Here is an 18289-nt window from a genome sequence, read left to right as displayed (position 1 = left end):
CTTGTGTGGATTGATCACAGTGACGTGCTGCTGGTTCTAGAAGAATGTACTCGTCCTCTCTCACGCACACTGGACGTACGTGCACGAAGCGAAGATGTGCACGCATGCACTCATTCCCTCGCACGCACACGCGGGTACATGGTGGGACACATTTTTGTATGTAGATCCACCCCATGCAATAATTTGACGCGTGTAAAGTCGTTCACTTCATTGATGGTCAATTAATACAATGCATGCAAATTGAGTGGACGTGAGGGAGGAAGTAGTTGAGAATGACATTACTACTCCACTGCGTGCATGCGAGTAGTTAAATCATGGGTTGCTACTTCCATTGGTCTCCTTCATATTTTGTGCCTATTTTTGACCATAAATTGAAGTAACACAATATTTATGCATGTCATAAAAAGTAATGTAATCGAAAACTAAGTTCAAATGTGATTCCAATGATATAATTTTGGTGACATGCATTAACATTTTCTTACTTAAATTTTTGGTCAACAATTGGCACAAAATAAAAAGGGGGCCAATAAACCAGGACGCGGGCAACATGATCAATTTTTGCTTGGGTAACTGTTGGTGGCCTTTGTATTTAAATATGGATGGAGTGGAGTAGTACTATCTTTATCTTAGCCTCGTAGGGCTCTCCCAGCGCCTACGCTCGCCTCCCCGCCTCGCCCACCGGATCCCACCATGGAGGATGCCGCCATGGATAATCCATTAGATCCCAGGATCCCGCGGGCTTCCCTCTCACTGCGGCCTGCAGCACTGCCGCCTTTGAGCGAAACCCGCATGTGTTTCAGAGGGGATCCATTGTTCTGGAATCACAGACCGGTGGCGCCGGAGGACATGCCAGGGCTGCATTTCAGGTGGTGGGCAGTAAGGGAAAATCGGATCGAGGAAGCGTCGCATCGATTGGAGACAAGTTCGAAGGAGCCGCGCCTGGAGAAGCACAAGGCGGAGGCGCAAGTCGATCTCAGGGGAGAGATGCTGAGGGATGTCAGCATCTGGTAGCGCCACATTGATTTCGAGCTGGGGCTAATGGCAGAGATCATATTCACGGAGTCGACTACGGAGGAAAGAACGCGCATGCCTGCGGAATGTCATGAGCAGCCGGTGCAACTGTTCAAATGAGCGGTAGGACAAGCCAAATCGCGGGACCAGCTGCGGCGGCGCCACTGGGCATGCATCATAGGCGAGGTGAGCTGCCCTCCTTACCCGCCAGCGATGCAGTGACCTACTCGGTTGCTGCTGCAGTGAACTTGCGGTGCCATGGCGGTTTGCAACCGTGACAATCACTCCATCTATATGTATTGTATTCTTGTGAAAATACTTGGTCGTTTGGAAAAAGATGATAATTGATTTATCACTAGTTTTTGAATGCTTGGTCGTGACAATCACCCGAAGCCACAACCAGAAGTCTCCATCGCGTAATACTTACGGTCGGTCACAGCAACAGACGGTCGGTCGGACCCTCGACACGCATCGGCTTGGTCTGACATGTACGGCCAGTTACATCACTGACTTCTGCGACCGCATTTGAGCAGTAGTACTTCAAATTTGTGTTCCAGGAAACTCACCGGGAGCCGTTTCGGGCCTCGAAACCAAAACCATCAAATAATCTTTAGCTTGTTCCCATCACATTCCAAAGTAGTACTACCATGCTATAATTAAGTGCAAACCTGCTCACACCTAGTACGTATCAAACCTGAACGTGTTCCCACTATGCAGGTTTTAGTAGTACTAGTGCTAGTACTAGTACTAGGTTATAAAAAGGGGAACTACCTAGCCGAAAATCACTTTACCTTCCTCCTCATAAGTGTTTCTTGTTCGTCCGTCCTTGCCATGGCCGGTGTGCAGAGCTTTAGGTCGAGAACTACTCGTAGCAAGGGAGCGGCGACCAAGGCCGCGAAAAAAAGAGAGGGCTCGCCGCCTCACAGAGACCTCGAAAGATCACTCACGGGCAGGTGAGGGCTCCCAGGAGCGCCCTAGCCGTGGAGGCGAACATGCCGAGCTGGCGATGCTGGAGTCATTATCCCTCGACGACATGCCCGATCAGCTCAATAAGCAGAAGGAGTTCATCGACGGCTTGGTGGAGTTGCTAAAGAAGAGCCTCGACGACATGCCCGCTGAGCTCAATAAGTGGGAGGAGTTGACCGCCAGCTTGGTGATGCAGCTGAAGGAGAGCATTGCCTCGGGTAAGAAGGTGACCGGCGAAATCCTGCAACTTCAGGAGGACAAGGCAAAGCTCCTCCACGAGCTCGACCTACTGAAGGAGGAGAAAGATGGCTGGAAGAAGCTGCATGAGAAGAGTAGTTCCTCGGCGAAGATGTTGCACACCATCGTCATGGAACAGAAGGAGGAGTTGGCGAAGCTCCGCATCGAGCACCCGGCTGCTGTCAAGGTATGTAATGCGGCCGTGGAAAAGATGATGAAGGCTCGCGTCGAGAAATCCTGCGTCATGGACAGAATGAAGAAGATGGCGGAGGAGACGAGTAGGGAGATGAAGGTCGTGGAGGCGATGAAGAAGCAGTTAGGACTCCGCGGTCAACTCTTCATGAAGTAGAGAGCAGCGCCCCGGACTTGTGTCTGTGTCTTCCTTCTATTTTAGGTGTGGGGGGGGGGGGGCAATCTTCCTTCTTATTTTGCTCCTGTGTTGCTTCTTTTGCTTCGAGTGTTTCGCCGCATGTGTCACGTTCTCTGCGAGGCGCGAATAGAACAATGCTAATGATGAGCGGCGTTGTGGGATCGCCATATCGCACCGGGCTGCCGTGTTTCGCGCTCCATCATCATACTAGTCCTACTCCAGTGGAAAACTTGAGTATACCGCACGGTTCGTTGCTCCTCCTCAGGCCGTCGACAACATTTATACGAGCAGTCAAATCACAAGGCCCCACCTTCCAGCAGTAATGAGCCGTCAAATCACAAAGGCCCTCGCCTCTCGTGAAACCGACCAAGCGAGATTGCCCCGCCCTCTAGCCTTTTAAATGTACTTTTGTACAGTACTTCCTCCGTCTCGGTTTACAGGGCATGCACGTCGTTCTAGGTTGAGAATTTAACTAGCTATGTATGTATTATATGTGATAAAAATATATGTTTAGAAACTACATCCGCTTAAGAATCCAATGATATACTTTTTGTGACATATAACTCATATTTAGTTAGTCAAATGGATGACCTAGAACTACGTGCACACCCTATAAACCGAGACGGAGGGAGTAGTACTAGTATCGATGGATTGTGCCATGGAGCAGAACTAACAAGATGAAATTAAAGAAAAAAGATGGTACATATAGAGAGTGCTCGTCACCAAATTATGCATATAGTACTATTAAAAAAGCTAATACGTGCTTAGATAGGGTGTTAAAGTCTATTAAAGAAATCAGCATACGTATTTAATTCTTTAACAACTAAACTCCTTCATGCTTTGGGTAAACTTCTCTCATTTAAGTTTTTTAATTAATTATCTCATTTTAATTGTTTTGTCTATGTGCCATGCTTAGAGCGTGGTTATAGTATAGCCAATATGATGTTGGCCATATCATATATAGTACGTATATAATGTGAAGAAACGAGTGGTAGTACTACCAACTAAAAGATGAACTGTAAGAAATACTAGTATGTACGTATTGAAGAGTTAAAGTAACGAGACGGAGCATAACATAGTTCTGTTGGAGGCTCAGCACAGCACACCCCTCAAATAAAACTAAGCACCCTGAAATTAAACTAAGCAACTAATCCGGTAAACACTGCCTTAGAACCACCATGAGCAACGACACTGCCACCTTACTCGGACTCCTCGTCCACGTGCTCGACTTCGTCCTTGTCCCTATTCCTCTTGGCTGATACTTCTTTGCTTGAACCGCACACTTGACTCTCGCTCTTCATCCAACCCTTGTAGATATTGAAACAAAGGTAGGCATACATTGCAGCGTACTGGATGTGGTCTCTATCTAGTACATTTCACTGCCATGCAAGATGAAACTTGGGCGGAGGTTTCGTCAGTTTACCGTATGAAGGATCAACCATATGGCTGCTGCTAGGGTCGGCATTGAAGGCTGGCGGGAGGACACCAGCCCATTCCTCTGGAGGTCAAAGTGCTAGCCTACAACGAGGCCTATCCGATCCAGGACTCTTCTGTCATTTGTAAAGTCTACAGTAACAAATTTGACTTTGCCGCTCGCGAGGAAGTTCTTAAAATCCTCGCACTCAACGTCGGTATGGCATATATGGTAGACCAAGCACAAATTATGCACGTAAACCTGGATCACGGCGGGCTTGTTCCTCTCTTCCTCCTTTAGATTCTTCTCTTTTCCATCTAGGGACACCACGGTACCATAGGAGTACAGAACTTACCTCTATAGATTCCTCCAATACCGACACCTCCATCAACGAGTTGTTCTCTTTGGTATTTTTCATTTCACTTAACGATGCAAAACATTAAGATGTGGGATATGAGTGTGTTGTCCCCTTCTAGACCAACGACTAACAAACGGACTGCGCTCGTCTAATAAGGACCAGACGTGGGCCACGTTATTGTTCCAAAACGGAGAGCAAATTGTGTAATACAAAGGAGAATACAAGCTGACCTATAGGAAGATGGACTGCACATATTTCAGTAGCATATAGGCCTGGAGCCAAAACAAATATCCACATCTTAAAACACAAAATATTGGAAGCAAAGCTCGTCTAAAGAGATTGCACTACAAAGATCAGCGTGTAGTTCAAAAAAGGCACACTAAAGTTAGGATATACACGCATGGTGATACTAACACTGAATATAGAGGAATTGACATCATTAATAATAAAATATTTAAACAATTTAGAGTAAACTATAAGAAAAATTGAAGTCACGCCTATAAGTTACATCCCATAGTGCATAACTGATCAATCTAGAATTTTGATTTGTCACCTCATATCTACAACCAGTGAGACATCTAATCTACACAAACTATGGATTGCTAATTCTCACTTGACTGATTATTTTCACATTCGATTGTGACTCCAAAAATTCTCAGCCCATGGCCACCTTTGAATTGTAGACGGGTACGAGGATGATCATCGGCTGATGGATTATGACCTGCGGCATTACTGGCACCAAGAATACTGGAGCCGCTTGGTACACCGGATTACGCTGCTCTGCCGGCCGGAACGCCGCCGCGTGGGGTGATGTATGTTGGGTAGCTCTGGCTGCTGATGTCGACGTGGTGGTGATCAAAGAAGCCGTGTCATCTGTCGAGTCTGCCGTCAACAAAGGCAACGACGCTATCCGCCGTGCGAGAGCGGGGGCGAGCGGCGGCTTGGAGGGCACCGTGCCAGCCGTCGATGCCTCGCACAACGGTTTCGGCGACGTCGTGATCCGCGGCACGAGAGAGGGAGCGGGAGCGGCCAAGCCCTGGGAGGGCCGCACGTCGACGTCGGCCGGCTTCGCCGGCAACAGAGCTGGCGACGTCGCGCTACGCCGTATGGGAGCTGGTTTTCCCAGGGCCTGGGAGGTCGGCGACGGGGCGGCGGCGGCATCGCGGAACAGGTAGACCCGGAACCGGCGCGTCTTCTGGTCGTTGAACAGCCGGGCCTGCAGGTCCCGGTAGAGCAAGATGTCCAGCATGTCCCGCAGGTCCTCGTCCGTGTCCACGTCGCAGAGCGAGTCCAGCCCCTCCCCGGAGTAGCAGTACTTGACGGAGAAGTTTGAGAAGCCCGCGCGCGCCGCCAGCAGGTCGCGGAAGCCCCTCGTCGAGACGGACGAAAGGACGTTGAGGAGCAGGTGCTCGCCGCCGACGTACCTCGGCGGCCGACCCTCGGCGCACTCGATCCTCCCGCCGTAGCTAACTATCAGCTTCACGCGGCGCTGCTGGTCGGCTGCCATGCTCGGTGCGCGGCAGTGCTGGTCAGCTGCCATGCTCGGTGCGCGGTGTCGCCGATCTTCTCGCGAACGGGATTCCGATGATCTGGTGGGTGGAGGTAGACTGGACGGGGCGTAGTATGGTGCACGGGGAAAGCCACGCTACTGCCGTCGACGCAGTTATATAGGTTGAGCTTTGCCCCCTTCGAGCGAGAGCCGGACCCGGACTCGTGACCGAACGAGATACTATGTCGGAATCTAAACGCTAGGCGACGCGCGCGCGCGCGCGATCCAGCGCTCGCGAGCGGCCGCATCCGAGCCGTCCGTGCAGCGACTAGGGGAGATGAAATCCTTTCTTCCGCGAGCGTGGCCGGCGTAGTCCGGCGACGACGGGCCAAGGGGACGGGGTGCGAGCCAGCGGTAGACGGGCACCACATCGACAGGCAATGGGCGCGCGCACGTGAGGACAGATGGGGACAGGAGAAGCTGGTCAGCGGCCTGAGGATGGCGAACGTCAGCGAGGCGGACTGCTACGTCTCCGGGGGGAAGGAGGTGAGTCTCTGATGCAGCCATCCCTCCTATTTTCTCCTCCACAGCGAAACGTGCGTAGATTTGGTCGCCGACGTGTCGTCGGCACCCACGGCGGTGATAGGGGTAAGGATGGAGGTAGAGGGGCTGGGGGTTGCCGGAATCGAATGGAATTTGTCAGCCAAATTCAAATTCCGGCAGCCAATCGATAGATAGAGGGCCAATCGAGAGAGAAATTGATGCCCAATTGTATGAACGAACAAAAATCCACATCCAGCGTGCATTTCCACCGCGATAATGGGCTGCTCAGTGTGGGGGGCGTTTTTGCCTCTGTCCTAAGGGCTTTGCTACACCTACGTAAAACTACTTAAGAAAATTATGTAAGAGCTGATTTGGCCTAATTTGGTTGGAAGAGAGATAAGGTCAAGCCCCACCCCGTGAAAATCAGGGAGGAGATGATTACTTCCTCCGTTCCTAAATATTTGTCTTTCTAGGGATTTCAACAAATGACTACATACGGAGTAAAATAAGTGAATCTACACTCTAAAATATGTCTATGTACATTCGTATGTGGTAGTCCATTTGAAACTACCAGAAAGACAAATATTTAGGAACAAAAGAAGTAGTTGGGAAGGAAAGAAACGTAAGCTTAAGTAACAAATTACGTAGGTGTAGCATTTTTGCTGTCCTAATCCTTGGATTAGAGGTTCATCAGCCCATAGTCATGGCTAGGAGGGAGGAAGTGCATATCCGTGGTGGGCAATAATTCCCGTATCTCAGGGATGTAGGCAATAATACCGTTTTTAGGCAAAACAACAGTGGATAGCAGATATAAGGTCCATTTTCAGGGTGAATTTTAAGGCTTTTAAGGGATGGTTTTTATGCAGGCAAAACAGATGAGTTTACAAGCAGCAATAGCGATAAATCACGAGTGGACATGGTGCCAAGCGAGGTCGGTATCCCGCCCGCCCATTCCCATGTGATTCGTGCATATATTATACGGTGAGCATGTATATTCATTTCTGTGCACCATATCCAACCTGTATAGCTTTTGTATTTTGTCTGACAGGTCAGGTCTGCTGCATGCAAAGAAAACAGACGCATTGAATCACTCATTTGTTGCAACAGCTACCTGCACCACGCTCCCCTCCGTCTCTTTAATCCATTCGGCCTTGTTGCTTCGGCTGTCCAACCATTCTGCTCGGCGCTCGTTCTCGCTCTCTCTTGCAACCATCCTCCCGTTGCAGGTCAGAACCATGTGTTCATCCATGTCCCGGGGAAGCTCTCCACCACATTCATCTCATGTCATCTCCAACCAGGTCGCCTCGCTCTCTCTCATCCATTGCCCTTAGTGCAAAGCCGGGCATGTGGTCTGGTTCATTTCAGGCGCAGTAGTAAACCCGGGGAGGCATTTCTACAGCTGTGATTGCCATGGTGTAGTAAGTTCATCATCTACTGTTTCATACATCGTTTGCACTCCGTCCGACTAACGCAAATGAGGATGCAGACTTTGGAAGCGGAAGAACAAGTATATACAATACTTGAGTGCTAGATGGAGTCGCCTAACATAGCAAACATCCGGCTTGCTTGGAAATGCTGATGCTGCCCAACCCTTCTTCATCAGTTCTCCTTGTTCATTTCTCACAGCGTGCCGCAGGCCACCACAATGTATTCATCCAAGTCCCAGCTTATCTCCACACCTCCTGAAGAACCTTTTCATCTTGGGCGTTGCAAACATGCTGCTAATGGCCATGATCTGCGTGCACAAATTCTGAAGCGGCCCCTCGTGCGATGGATTTGATCTTGTTCCCATATGTACCCCGCGAGATGGATTTGTTGTAGTTCCTCTATGTACCCAACGGGCGATGGATTCGCTCTAATCCCCTTATGTATTTTTCTTCCCTTCTTCTCCATGTACTGCATGTATCTGCCAGTCCCAGCTGCGTCATACATACGCGGCAGGCTGCCCTATCAATAATACATCCATCGTTTGTGAGCATGAAGCATTAAGTCCAGCTAATCGTGTGAGACAATGCAAAATTAATTACTAAACTACGTAACGACCAGAGGCAGAGGCAGGGAAGGCATTGATCCCACCTGCAATAATGCTCGGCCAGCTGACATGCGATGTGAATCAATACACCTAGCTGCCATGCAAAACATCAAAGCACCCAGCACGCCATTAATGTGTCATCAACGCAACGCCTTTTCCATCACCGGGGACGCGCACGTGGCTCGTGTATTCATACGAATGTAAATGACGCCCTGGGCCACACGGCATGCGTATAACGTGATGTATTCGTGAAGCTGGTAATTAACCTGTGAAGTATTTGTGAATGGCCTATAATAAGTAGGCATCGCGACGCGCGGGTGGATGGACTGGATTACGGCAGCGCGTGGCTGCATGTCCCAAAAATCCACGTCCCAGCAATAGTGCATATTTAGGCAAAATAGTAGATATGAAATCAGACTGTGTAAGTAGGGGCATGAATTACGCCCTCCATGCTTGCCTATATCCATGGGAGAAAAACACAAAGAGCACCCATCTCCTAGAAAAATAAGGTCATGTTTCCCACTCCCCAGGCAACTAGGATATGCTTTTAGGCAATACAATAGGAAATAATATGCGTTGTCTGCTAGGCAAATAGTAATATGTTTCTTTCTAGGCAATACAATGTGTTTTTTGTGGCAATACAAGCTACAGATGGTAGAGGAACAGTAGGCAAAAATTACTTAGTATACTGCATGACATAAAGTAGGGAAAAACACTTCACTTGTAGAGGAACAGTAGGCAAAAATTACTTAGTGTACTGCATTGCTTGGGTTTTTCCTTCCTAGCAGTTTTTGGATGTGAAGTTGATTTGCAACATAAAGCCACCACACACTACCTGTGATAAGATATGTTGCCTACATCAACATCATGTTTTGTCCCACTAACATATAAGCTATGCCACTTCTTTTTTCTCTTATGTGTGAATAGGCATACTTTCAGAATGGCAACTTTGTCGGAAGTGATGTAGACAAACTTCAACTGGGCGACAAAGAAGCTCAGCCGATGTGAATAAAGTAAGTAAAAATACACAAAACAAAGATCTATCAATTGAAGCTCCGATTTTTCTTTTTACCTTTTTTCTCCCTTTTTTCCATCATATATAACTATGTGCATATCTCTACTGCTGCACGGCCCAGTTTTCTACTTTGATTTTTGCCTAATTATGTTCTCCGTACTTGCCTACATTTTATACCAACCGAAGAGAAACACACAGAGCACCTGCCATCTTCTAGGCATTAGAATATGTTTTTCCAGGCAATATGGTGTGTGTTTTTTCAGGCAATACAATGTGTTTTTCTAGCTTTTTGATTTGTTACTGTAAGCAGGAGTTACAAATTGATCTCTCTAGAATATGTGGTAGCACAAGTCTGTATTATTCTGCAAATTCCCTCCTGATATTCTTAGTGCTGTTAAAAAGTTAAGTTCAGTCAAAAGTTTGCTGTATTATCTCTGCTGGGATCTGTTCCTACCTTTTTGCTTGAGATATATGTTGTCGTAGAGATCTAGCGAAGGTTTCTTAGATGAAATCATGCAATAGTATGGCTGCTCTGTATTTTCTATCTATTTTTGAATTCAGTAGATGTGCAGATTTAGCAAAGTGCAGTACTTGAGCATAGCCGCTTCTCTCTGAGAGAATAATGAGCATGTGTAAGTGTAGAGCTGGCCTTTTCATAGGGAGCAACCTCAGTTTATCTTCAAGAAATTATTGTAGTTCCAGACATTATTGTAGGCATCTTTTCAACTGTAAGTTTTCAGATATTTTGTTTGTAGGCAGTTCTGGGTGATACGTAGGCATCTTAATTGTAGTTTCAGACATTATTGTAGGCATCTTTTGGATATGCAGGCATCTTTTCAGCTCTAGAATTTCAGACATTTTTGTTTGTAGGCACTGAGTCGCCTACCAACCCACGTATAGTCACCGCACCAAATGATGAATCCGAGAGCATCTCAATACACTAAGTCGCCCAAAGCCTCAATCAACAAAAAAGGCAGCCAAAGCCCCTACACACAGTCGCCTCGCGCGACAACAAAGTCGGCTAAGCGGAGGGAACTAACTCACACCACTACCACGGCAGTCCCACCGTGCCCCTGCCGCGAGTCTACTCTACCGTGGCTCACATGCTAAAGCCGTTCAAACAACCCTACACACACAAAGTTACTACACTAAAATGGCCAAAGTCGCTCTGAACCCGAAATCATTAGAAAAGAGCTGCCTAAGCCCCTAAACATAGTCGCCTTGGCCCGACTACAAAGTCGCTTAATCGTGGGTACTAACTCGACCAAGCCCACATGCTAAAGTCGCTTACAGCACCCCTAAAATTGCGACACAGAGTCGCCAAACAACCAACACATAGTCGCCGCAATCGTAGAGTATCCCAATACACTATGTCGCCCAAAGCCCCAAATCATTCAAAAAGAGCTGCCTACACCCCTAGACGTAGTCGCCTTGGCCCGACTAGAAAGTCGCCTAACCTGGGGAACTAACTCGACCAAGCCCACATGCTAAAGTCGCTTACAACACCCCTAAAATCATGACACAATCGCCTACCAACGAACACATAGTCGCCGCAATGCTAGAGTATCCCAATACACTAAGTCGCCCAAAGCCCCAAGTCACTCAAAAAGAGATACCTAAGCCCCTACACGTAGTCGCCTTGGCCTGACTATAAAGTCGCCTAACCGGAGGAACTAACTCGACCAAGCCCACATGCTAAAGTCACTTACAACACCCCTAACTTCGCGACACGGAGTCACCTACCAACCAACACATAGTCGCCGCAATCCTAGAGTATCACAAAACACTAACTCGCCCAAGCCCAAGTCACACAAAAGAGCCACCTAAGCCCTTACACGTAGTCACGTTGGCCCGACTACAAAGTCGCCTAACCGGGGAAACTAACTCGACGAAGCCCACATGCTAAAGTCGCTTACAACACCCCTAAATTTGCGACACATAGTCGCCTACCAACCAATACATGATCGCCGCAATCCTAGAGTATCCCAATACATTAAGTCGCCCAAAGCCCCAAATCACTGAAAAAGAGATACCTAAGCCCCTACACGTAGTTGCCTTGGCCCGACTACAAAGTTGTCTAACCGAGGGAACTAACTCGACCAAGCCCACATGCTAAAGTCGCTTACAACACGCCTAAATTCGCGACACAGAGTCGCCTACCAACCAACACATAGTCTCCGCAATCCTAGAGTATCTGAAAACACTAACTTGCCCAAGCCCAAGTCACACAAAAGAGCCGCCTAAGCCCTTATACATAGTCGCCGTGGCCCGACTACAAAATCTCCTAACCGGGGGAACTAACTCGGCCAAGCCCACATGCTAAAGTCGCTTACAACACCCCTAAATTCGCGACACAAAGTCGCCTACCAACCAACACATAGTCACCGCAATCCTAGAGTATCCCAATACACTAAGTCGCCCAAAGCCCCACACCACTCAAAAAGAGATACATAAGCCCCTACACGTAGTCGCCTTGGCCCGACTACAAAGTCGCCTAACCTGAGCAACTAACTCGACCAAGCACACATGCTAAAGTCACTTACAACACCCCTAAATTTGCGACATAGAGTGGCCTACCAACCAACACATAGTCGCGGCAATCCTAGAGTATCACAAAACACTAACTCGCCCAAGCCCAAGTCACACAAAAGAGCCGCCTAAGCCATTACACGTAGTCGCCTTGGCCCGACTACAAAGCCGCCTAACCGGGGGAACTAACTCGACCAAGCCCACATGCTAAAGGCGCTTACAACACCCCTAAATTCGCGACACAGAGTCGCCTACCAACCAACACATAGTCGCCGCAATCCTAGAGTATCCCAATACATTAAGTCGCCCAAAGCCCCAAATCACTCAAAAAGAGATACCTAAGCCCTACACGTAGTCGCCTTGGCCCGACTACAAAGTCGCCTAATCGGGGGAACTAACTCGATCAAGCCCACATGCTAAAGTCGCTTATAACACCTCTAAATTTGCGACACAGAGTCGCCTACCAACCAACACATAGTCGCCGCAATCCTAAAGTATCACAAAACACTAACTCGCCCAAGCCCAAGTCAGACACAAAGAGCCGCCTAAGCCCTTACACGTAGTCTCCTTGGCCCGACTACAAAGTCGCCTAACCGGGTGAAACTAACTCCCACCCCCTACCAACATCTACCCCACCGCTGGCCCTGCCGAGAGCCAACTCAATCAAGCATCACTTGCTAAAGTTGCTCACAGCACCACTAAAATCACAGCATGAAGCCGCCTACCAACACACACACATTCCCGGAGTAAGGTTCACTTTTCTTATGTTGTTTTAAACTTCACCATGTAGGCAATTTACATGTTGTTTTCAATTATGAGAATGTTAATCCCTTTTGCCCACTAATAGCAGAGAAACTTCAGTGTGTAGACTTTATTCTCTAGTTTCAGACTACATTTTTCAAAGCATGCAGGCAAAGTTTTTTGATGTCTTGTTTGAACAGAGGATATTTTTTGAACAACTCAACTCAATTGAACTTGCAATTTTTCCCCTGAAGCAACTATGTTGCTGCAACTATGCTCAGTTGGTTTCCTGCAAGGGTTTTCTCTAAGCAACTTTTCTATATGTTTTTTCTTCCTTTGCAGAAGCCGGGTGCAAGACGGTAAAATAACACCAAACAAGAGCTCAGGATCTCTCTAACATCCAGGTTAAACAAGCAGGGGGTGCGGCAATAATAGGCTCACCATTGTAAAAGATCCAAAATCAAGCTGCAAAAACGTGGGTGTATAGCAGAGTTTTCACAAACTACAAAGGAATCATGCTTCTTATTTTCTTTTTGCAAAAGAGAGATGGACCTTTACCTGTTGATTTGGTGGAATTTTTTGCCTGATTGCTGACAAATTGTTGTAGACGATTTCCACCAGAGTTTTTGCCTGATCTACAGCAGACAGTTCTCACAAATTGTGATATTGCCTTTTCTTCTAGATTTTATTGCCGGGTTTTCCTGGTGTTATTGATTAACAGGAGCTCCCTCCCCGTCTAGGCCATGTCATGTAGCAGGGGCTGGAGAAAAGGGAGAGGTTGCATGAGATTTGTGCAGGGGAGTTGTTTTTTTTGGTGGGGGACCGCGCCCGCGCGATGTGAGGAGCGTCACTGGATTTCTTTTGGCGGGACGTGTCAGCATAGAGGTGGGGTGAAACTTAAATTTTTTAGTAGTACAGGGGGACCGCAAGTGGATAGCTACCCAAAATGGGGTGGCCGCTAGATGATGCCATATAGCGCGTACGCGCTGCGTAGCATCATGTCAGAATTCGATCAGAACCGGCCAAAGCGAGGCGACGCCAAAATGGGGTGGCCGCTAGATGATGCCATATAGCGCGTACGCGCTGCGTAGCATCATGTCAGAATTCGATCAGAACCGGCCAAAGCGAGGCGATGGCTTTTAGCCAAGCTGTCCGATGCTTCAGGATCACGATGGAGGAAATCGTGTGCCAGAGTTTCCACCTCACTTATCAGTTTTTTTCTTTTGCGGGTGCACTGAAGGAAATATACCTAAACGGGAGGGGATATACTTGGTCCAATGAGAGGGAGCTGGCAACCCTGGAAAAGATAGATCACGTTTTTGCTACGAACTCATGGACGATGCATACACCTTCTACCTACTCACCGCCCTTGGATCTGCTATCTCGGATCATTGTCCGCTTCTTCTGGATCTGCATGCTGATTTTCACTGTGGGAAAAGGTTTAAATTCGAATCCTTTTGGCCTAAAGCACCAGGGTTCTTCGAGATTGTGCAAGAGGCGTGGAGCTCTACACCTTTGACAAATAATCCGTACTTGACTCTCAACGACTAACTTAGGGCCACGTCCCGCCACCTGCAAGCATGGAGCTCCAAGTGGATTGGTAACGTTCGCCTCCAAATCGCAATTGCCCTCGAAATTATACTCAGGCTAGATGTGGCCATGGACTCTAGGCCCCTCAGCGCGGCAGAGATCGAGCTTAGACACACGTTGAAGAGAAAGCTCCTTGGGCTTTCATCGCCGGAACGAACGATTGCGAGACAGAAATCCCGTCTTCTTCACCTCAAAGGTGGAGATGCCAATACCAGATTCTTTCACCAACACGCGCGACATCGACAGAGAAAGAATGTGCTGCTATCTTTGGCACACAACATCGAGGCAAATTATTGGCCAAGAGAACATTGTGTCCATTGTGGATGACTACTACAGCAGGCTATTGGGCATGACAACTCCACGCCAATTCCATCTCAACCTGGATGCTCTTGGTCTTCCTGTGCGGGATCTAAGTGGACTGGAGGGGCCATTCTCGGAGGAGGAAGTTCTGCATACAATCAAGTCCATGCCACTCGACAAAGCTCCGGGACCGGATGGGTTCACGACACGATTTTATGTCTCCTACTGGTCCATCATTAAGGACGAACTGTTGGCTTCTTTCTCGATGTTCCACTATGGAGATATGAGGGGTTTGGCCTCCATCAATAAAGCACTTGTCACCCTGCTGCCGAAGAGAGACGGCGCAGAGGAGTTGCGAGACTTTAGACCCGTCAGCTTGATGCATGGTGCAATCAATTTTTTGATAAAGTACTAGCGTGCCGGCTAGCAGAGGAATTGCCAAACTTTATTGGCCTCCACCAAAGTGCGTTTGTCAAGGGGAGAGCACTACATGATAATTTCATGCTCATCCAGAGCATGGCAAGGCGTCTCTATGCACTCAAACATCCTACCATCATGCTCAAGCTGGACATTTCAAAGGCCTTTGACACTGTACAATGGCCATTCTTACTTGAGGTACTGCATGCGATGGGCTTCGGTAGAATGTGGATGAATTGGATCGCTGGGCTCCTGGCCACTTCCTCCACCCACATCATGGTCAATGGAACGCCGGGTGCCCCAACCCACAGCTACAAGGGACTACGGCAGGGCGTCCACCTATCTCCCATGCTTTTTATCATCATCATGGAGCCATTACAAAAGCTATCAAATTGGCCGTGGACATGCAGGTCCTATCCCCCCTCGCACGGGATGGAATCAAGCAACGGATCTCCATTTTTGCGGATGACGTAATTGTCTTCCTCAAACCAAGCACACCGGACTTGAGCGCTTGTGTATGCATTCTGTAGTTGTTTGGTTCCGCTTCTGGTCTACACGTGAACCTCAACAAGACGACAGCCATTCTGATCCGCTGCTCGGAGGAGGAGAAACTGCTAACTGCGACTAGTCTGGGTTGCCAAATTGGGGCCTTCCCTTGTAGATATCTTGGTCTCCCTCTCTCTCTCAAGAAGCCGTCCGCGGCTCAGCTCCAATTCTTGGTGGAGCGCCTGGCACATTGCTTACCAACATGGAAAGCAACTACCCTTCCAAAGAGTGGAAGACTCACTTTGGTCCTATCAGTTCTTTGTTTGATCCCTATTCATGCCATGCTTGCTCTCGCCCTCCCATGAAGACTATAAATGCAATGAACAAGATCATCCGGGGATTTCTGTGGTGCGGCAAGGCCCAGGCGAACGGCGGAAACTGTTCCGTCGCTTGGGATACGGTATGCATGCCCAAGTGGGCAAGCGGCTTGGGTGTCCCAAACCTTGCAGGGGTTGAACGTGGCTTTACATGCCATATGGGCATGGCCACAGAGAGTAGATCAGCTAAGGCCTTGGCATGAATTCAACATCCCGGCTCCTAAAGCTTCGATGGCCATTTTCTCTGCTGCAACTAAGGCAGAAATTGGAAACGGGAACCACATTCTTTTTTGGGAGGATCATTGGATGGACGGAGCCCGGCTTGTGGAGGTTGCACCTCTAATCTGTGAAACTGTCAGCCCGCGTGTGAGGGTCTGTCGGTTACTGAAGGATGCGCTCCATGCAGGCATCTGGGCCACAGACGTAAAGCCAAACTTAAGCTTTGAGGCTCTCATGCAGTACCTTGACCTGTGGCATAGACTACATGCAACCACACTTCAGGAGGATACATAAGACGTCTTATCTTGGGCATGGGAGGCGAATGGACAATTTTTGATCAGATTAGCCTACGCCGCTCTGTTTGCGGCCAAATAAGTGGAGCCGACGACACAATTCACTTGGAAGTCTAAGGCCCCTCTACGTTGTCGGGTTCTTCGTGTGGTTGGCCTTGAGGAATCGGTACTGGACAGCGGATCGTCTAGCACGCTGAGGTCTGCCTCACAACGACACCTGCCTGTTCTGCGATCAAGAGGAGGAGATGCTAAATCACATTGAGCTCACATGTGTGTTCGCTAGGATGGTATGGAGGACGATATGCACGGTAATTGGTAACCCACAATGGACACCACACATGAATGACTCTCTGAACAGTTGGTGCAAGACAAAACCAAAGAGCGTACGGGCCATGATGATCCTGGTGTTGTGAGAACTGTGAAAGCATCGAAACACTACTGTTTTTTATGCAGGCTCACCCTCGTTAGACGGAGTAATACGGAGGATCGTGACAGGAGATTGGAGTACCATCGCTGTAGAGCTTCAAAGGTGAGCGAGGCGTGAGTAGTCTGTATCAGGAACGTATGTGTGGGGTTGGAGGTGAGGCTCACGGTGTTGTAACACCAATTGTAGACATTTGGGTTTCTTTACCCCCCTTCTATAAAGTATAATATGCACGAGTGTGCATATTCAAGAAAAAAACTAGTTATCACTACACGGATGGGGAGGGGCACGTCTCCAATTCCAACGAGAGTTATGAAATTTTTGTGGCTACGGAAAGTCGTACGTCTCCGGGGCCACCTATTCATCACTTGCTTGAATTAGTCAATTTTTCTACAGACTAGGTAAATGCCCGTGCGTTGCTACGGGTGTAAACATTTGGTGGTTCCACACCAATTGTCTAAGCATATATCTTTAGAATTTGCACACAGATATATCAAGCTTAAATTATTTAGGGAGACATAGTATACTTTTTTGTACCTTATAAATCGCTCTTCTTTCTCGATCCTTTGTCTAAGTCTCACCATCCCAATTCCCAAACAAGGCTAGCACCATTAATACTCCATCATACACCCCATGAAAGAACACAAATACAATCCACACATGAGCAAGGATACAAACAAACATAAAATTATGATCGCTGCAAGAAAACAGGTTAGAAAATAACTTGAATGAAACAATGAAACAATTCTAAGGTGTTGAACGGCATTAACATCTACTTCTTTACATGAATATTACTTGCATGGATTGCCAGAGAAATATTCTTGTAGAAAATGGTCTATTGGGAACCCCTACTAAGGCTCCATGAAGAATCTTGCACACAACTAATCCAAAAAGACATATAACAAGCAAAAGATCTTGTAATTCTTTAGTTGCAGAGGTGCGTGCATGACCAGCCAAGCATATATCAAGTCTCTAGGCCATAGAATGTGATAATTTTTGTGCTCAATGGTGAAGAAACTTGTAGCAAAGTTTTTCCTATGAAATGACCTCTAGAATCCAATGTTGGCAGGTGCGAATGACTAAGTTGTGTTATGTCAATATCAAAATAACATTATAATATTTTTCATCCATGACAATCATCAAAAGCATACCGATTTTCAAATATTAGTTAATTTGAAGCTTATGTCTTGTTCTGAACTTCTCCTTATGGCTCCTTTCTCTTTTTCCCTTTGCCGAGTCCCTTCTTCAAAATCAGAATGAGTAGCACGGAAAATAATTAGTATTCCCACGGTCCCATATTAAGTGCCACTCATGTTAGGGCATATTTCTCCCCCAGTGGTTTTGGTGATTGATGACAATGCTTTTGCAGACTAATCGTGTGCATTGAGCATTTTTGATAATCTATCATATGGCACAAAGACGATTTGAACCCCTCTAGATATTTATAAAGACAGTGTTTCTCTTGCGTTTCTTATTTG

The 18289-nt window shown here is 47.6% G+C and overlaps 1 pseudogene; it reads right to left on the bottom strand.

Moving 5' to 3' along the window:
* Nucleotides 1-5225: 5225 nt before the first annotated feature.
* On the bottom strand, nucleotides 5226-5863 carry LOC109772353 (uncharacterized; annotated as a pseudogene).
* Nucleotides 5864-18289: the final 12426 nt, after the last annotated feature.

Source organism: Aegilops tauschii, chromosome 2 (assembly GCF_002575655.3).
Source record: "Aegilops tauschii subsp. strangulata cultivar AL8/78 chromosome 2, Aet v6.0, whole genome shotgun sequence".
In the NCBI taxonomy this organism is placed as follows: Eukaryota; Viridiplantae; Streptophyta; class Magnoliopsida; order Poales; family Poaceae; genus Aegilops; species Aegilops tauschii.
This window is presented reverse-complemented; position numbering and strand designations above follow the sequence as displayed.